General features: G+C 33.7%; 1 pseudogene across 1 annotated transcript in view; it reads right to left on the bottom strand.

Moving 5' to 3' along the window:
• LOC105981039 overlaps window positions 1–4,696 on the bottom strand; it is a 6,888-nt pseudogene extending 2,192 nt beyond the window's left edge. Inside the window, exons 1-2 of the transcript XR_001174783.1 lie at window positions 4,536–4,696; window positions 2,553–2,604 (exon numbers count right to left, since the gene is read on the bottom strand). The product of XR_001174783.1 is annotated as an elongation factor 1-alpha 1 pseudogene (transcript). The remainder of the gene's footprint in view (window positions 1–2,552; window positions 2,605–4,535) is intronic.
• Window positions 4,697–5,654: the final 958 nt, after the last annotated feature.

The following is a 5,654-nucleotide window of genomic DNA, read 5'->3' on the forward strand; positions in this document are numbered from 1 at the left end:
CCTCCCTTCCTTCCTTCCTACCTCCCTTCCTTCCTTCCTTCCTTCCTGCCTTTCTTTCTTCCTCCCTTCCTCCCTCCCTCCCTCCCTCTCTCCCTCCTTCCCTTCCTCCCTTCCTTCTTTCCTTCCTTCCTTCCTTTCTCTCTCTCTCTCTTTCCTTTCTTTTTTCTTTCTTTCTTTCTTTCTTTCTTTCTTTCTTTCTTTCTTTCTTTCTTTCTTTCTTCCTTTCCTGTCCTGGGGTTTGAAATAATGACCCAGTCACTGTCCTTGATCTTTGTGCTCAAGGCTAGGCTAGCACTCTACCACTACCACTTGAGCCACTGTGCCATTTCTGGCTTTTTCTTAGTAGTTCATTGGAAATGAGAGTGTCAAGGACCTTCTTGTCTAGGCTGGCTTTGAACCTTGGTCCTCAAATCTCAACATCTTGCATAGCTAGGATTGCAAACATGAGCCACCAAAGCCCAGCTCTTCTTCTTCTTGAATTATCTAAATCCGTGAGGTTTTGTTGAACTTTGACTTTCTAAAGAATTCTGTTGTGTTCTTCCTTACATAAATTTGTATTTTACTTTTCTTTTCTCAGGCTAAAGCTCTGCTATATTCTTTAATATATTATTATATTGTATAATATTATATAATGTATTATTATATTGTATAACACTATACTGTTCCAATCCTGCTACTGGTTGAACTATTTGCATACTCTATGAATCTGTCAATCATTAAAGAATCACAATGTATAATTTTTAGAAGTTCAATTTTCACATACCCTATAACCCTAGCTTTCAAATATAATTTTATGAATATGACATACAATGTTATAAGGTTTTCTTGTTTCATTTTCTAAAACAAAATTCTAAGGAACTAATATTTTATTAATAAGTACCATTAAAAACTTATAATGCTTTCTATTAGTTAATAGTAACAATGTTAATAGTTACAGGACAATAAAATTTAAATGCCAATATTGAATTTTATTTACTACTCTGGAGGTCATACATCATTATCAAAATATAAAAATATCAATGATTTTAAAATATCAAAATTTTGTCTGGAATCATAAAATTGCAGAAGCTGTATTTAAGCCAAGCCTATATTGTTCCACACACCACTCTGTTAAGCAACACGAAAATACACCAACTGTGAAACACAAACTAATTTAAAAATATGTAAATGAGATACAATTTTAAATTTCTTTTGATATTTATAGCTTGACTCATTTTTTATTCACTAGTGTGCACTTAAGTGACAATCAATCAAGTACTACTTTTCAGTTTTGAAATAAGGCAGCATTAATCATCTATATTTTTACCATTTTATTATAAGCTAATAAGATTCTTTTCAGTGTTTTATTTAGTATTTAATACCTAAGCTTCTATTTTAAGGATTCTATTATAAAAATCATTATGCCATAAAGATTAATTAATATAGCTGGAATAACAATGATAATGATGCAATAGATGAAATCTTTAAGAGGAAAATGGTAATGATAATAAAAGAAGAAAACATAAGAAGAAAATGATAGTAGTGATGGATCACTTCTCTCTTCATGTATTTTATTATATAATTATATGTTTCATGGTTTAGTATACATGTGTCTATTATTCAATATTATCAGCATCCTTTCTGAAATACAATAAAATAATTTATATTTATATAAAATTAGATGGTACAAACAATGATATTGAAATTATTTCAATGTAGACATAGAGAAAAGTATACAAAAATTTCCATTATATTTTGATGTCAGTTTTAGTGGGTTAAATTTCTAAACATTTTTTTCCCATCTGATTCAAATGCTATAAAATTCCACCAAAGTTCCAAATCCTATATTTCAATGTATAGGAAAACATCATAAACATCATGTTAACTTAAAGTAATACAGAATTTTCAAGAATTTAAAAAAATGCTCATAGTGCAAAGTTTGTCTTTAAAAATTTCATTCTTGTAATGTTCATTTCCAACATAGTGTCTTGTGAGTATCATCGTTGGAATGGGAGTGGGGAAGGTGGGGAAGAGAAAAGATAGTAGGAGAAAAATAATAGAGGGTATAACAATGCTCCATAAGAAATGTACTTATTATCTTACCCAAGTAACTGTAAACCCTCTGTAAAATATCTTTACAAGAAAATAAAATTTTAAAAAGTAAAACTAAAAAAAATCATTCAATTGAATATAAATATGTAAATATAATGACTTTCATATAAAAATCCATTCTTATAATTTAATGTTTGAATATATGGGACTGCTCCTTAGCTGTGCATATAAATGTGTACATAAAGGCATTTACTGTAATATTGATGATGCACTTATAGATAAACATCTTTTATTGTTCTGTGTATTTGATAAAAATACATTTTGTGTGTCTCACATTGTCTACAAGGACACCTGAAAATGGACAGCTTTGTCCTGGAAATGATCTTTGTCAGTTTCAATGATGTATCTGTGATTTTGTTTCAGTTTACTTGAAAGCTAACAGATTAGCCTGACATAGGTCCATGAATCACAGGAGAAAACTAAAGATTACTGGGCCAGATATGAAGGTCTTTATTCCTTACACAAATAGCAATGACTCCCTGGCTCCCATACCACAAGGTGACATTAGATGGCCTGGTGGGAGAAAAATGCACAGTATTAAGTTACATAACCTCACAGGAATCTTGCACTTGAGAAACCCAACTATTAGGCTATACAATAAAGGTAAATGTCTGACCCTGCTGTACAAGCCTGATATTGTTTGTTTAGTTTTTGATGTAAAAGTATATTTGATTGCAATATATTTTGTATATATATATATTTATTGTAAAAATAATGTACAAAGGGGTTACAGTTACATGAGTAAGGTAATGAGTACATTTCTTATGGAGTATTGTTACCTCTACTTTGTATTCATTGGATATATTGCACATTTAAAAACAATTGTATTATCTTTAAATAATTGTACACAGGAGTTGCCATTAAAATAGCAGTTTATGAACACAATGTATCTGCATTAATACCACCCCTTTCAATAGTCTCACCCATCCTACTCCCACAAGCCCCTTCCTTCACTGTTCTTAATGTTGCAGGATATACATTGGATTCTTGACAGCATCCTCTCAAACATCAACTGTGTAATGACATTCTGTAAGTACAATTTTAAAAAACTTGGTAGTACACATTTACTCCAAATTCATGAAACACATAGAATGATTATTTTAAATATGTGTATCTCATTCTAAACATACACAAACACACACACACACATATATGTATATATATATATGACATGTACTGTCTGATATAATTGACTTTTGAAGAATCAAGGTATGTTTTAATTATTTGAGAGGTTACCTGTATGTATCTAGTATATTAGCTCATTTTTGTGCTTGTATTGCTTTGCCCTTTATTATCCCCAAAGAAAATAATGAGCTAGTGACATAAGGTTTATTTACTGTTCTTATTACATATATATATATATATGTATATGAATATATATATATGAATACATACATATATAGGTATATTTTCCTTATTCCTATAGAAATGTTCCTGTGAAAAAGGTTATTTCAAATATCAATTAAAGAAGATAGATGAAAAATATGGCTCTTGTATTGTGTATTAGCATGATCAGTACTATTATTTCTTTTTATATTCTCTATTACTATTACTATTTGCTTCTTAAAGGTATCATCTATAACATCATCACTATCATCACCATTCTAACTATTTCAATTTATCTTTATTGCAATTTAATGATTTTATAATAGAATTAATGAAATTGTCTTATGTATTAAATGCTATTTTAAACATGCAAATAGGAATCTTATTTTGGTAATATTTACTTTTCTTAATATCAGAGTTAGAGCGATATTATCTATACTCTGTACTTATGATGTAACAATATAAATATATAAATTATATATTTCTAACAGAAAATTAACATGTAAATAGGTAACTACATAGAAAAGTAACAACGGAATTTTTAATCTAAAAAGTTAGATTTAATATTCCTCCAAATGCAGTATTGTGATTTGTTTTAGCTATACACAGATTTGTAATTATATGGTCACATCTCATCTGTTGCGTGTCAGACTTGTCAATACCATCAACTTACCAGAACTGTTGTTTAAAGGGATCACATACAATAAGTATGTATGTCTGTCAGTTTGCCTTTACTGTAGTGTAATACATGATATGAATACTTAAAGGAGGAAAAAATAATTTTGTTCCACAGTTTCAGCTTTCCTCCCATGTTCCCTTGTTCCTATGGCTGATGACTTGTGATTAAGCAAAGAATCATGATGGAGAGTGGCTCACCTCATAGCAGTGAGAAAGGAGACGAAAAGGAAGTAGGATGAGGTATTTTTTTTTCCTAGGGAATGTCTCCAGTGAACTAGTTTCCCAATTGCTCACACTTCGAATGATTATATTACAATTAAATAAATGGGCTAAACCATTGATTAGGTTAGGTTAATAATTTCCCCATAATTAGATTTACCAACAGCCAACAATCATTCAACCCAAAAGCCCTTGGATAATACTGCTTGTCTGAATTTTACCAACATTCGATGGTCAAAAACATGCTAACAGATGGCGAATAAATAATGTCGAGCTGCTGGAGGAAGTAGGCAGCCCGGAAAAATGTCAGGCCACTGGAGAAAAACAGGCTGTTGCAGAGAAAGTCCACGTCCTTATCAAAAACACCATCTGAGTGAACCATTCTTTGAGTGCACTGGCCTCAAACCTTTCAAACGGGCAAAACAAGCTACAAGTCCCTGCTCACTACAAGTTCTGCTTTTACCCCACCTATAAAAGCTCTGCTACCAAACTCAGTGTGACCTCTCTGATCTTGACCAGGGAGTCACTTAGGATCAAACCTCAATAACCTTTCCTGACAATCTTTTTATTCCTCTCTGTGTGGTCCTTTTCTCGCCTAAAACCTTATATCTAATGCCAAGATACAGGAAGGTGATAATGCTTCCCTTTGCCCTTGGGCAACCAATGGGCACTGCCCCTTCTCAGTCTCTTTTCCTCTCCTCCTTTTCCTGAGGCCTCCTCCATAAAGAGCATGGAGCCCACCAAGGTTACTTTGGGCTAAACAGCCACACGACAGACCTCCTGCCCTCTCCCCCCATAAGCGGTACATATCCCCTGTATAGCCACCATGTGGCTTGGGATATTATTGGTCATCCCTGTAAACCCAGCTGAGGCCTCTACTGCTGTGAGCTCTCTCTCTCTCTCTCTCTTCCTCCCCCCCCCCCACTTCATGGGACCAGGGCCTCAGCCCTGCCATATGAGCATCCACCACATTCGAATTGGGTGATTCCCCACCTATCCTCCCAGGGTATCCTCGCTTGCTCTCCAGGAACTCAGTTCCTTCTCCTTCTGTCCCTAAAAGTCAGGAGGCTTATCCTAAGTCTCCCTCACACCTTTGGTCTCAGTGTTGAGAACAATCAGGGATGCTTGGTCGTCTCTGTAGCCCTTATTTGATTTGGTAGTCTTTTGGAAAGAGGGATGCCTTAGTTTTTACCCGTAGTTTTACCTTGGGCTGCCTGAGCACCATGGAAAACCAAAATTCCAAACCCGACCCACACATTCCTTTGTGTTGCTTTTTGGCTAACTCAAACATCTTGGCCTATCACCTGACCTTAGACCCAGGAAATTAATTTTCTTCTGCA

Source organism: Dipodomys ordii, unplaced genomic scaffold, assembly GCF_000151885.1.
Source record: "Dipodomys ordii isolate 6190 unplaced genomic scaffold, Dord_2.0 Scaffold1, whole genome shotgun sequence".
Taxonomy (NCBI): Eukaryota; Metazoa; Chordata; class Mammalia; order Rodentia; family Heteromyidae; genus Dipodomys; species Dipodomys ordii.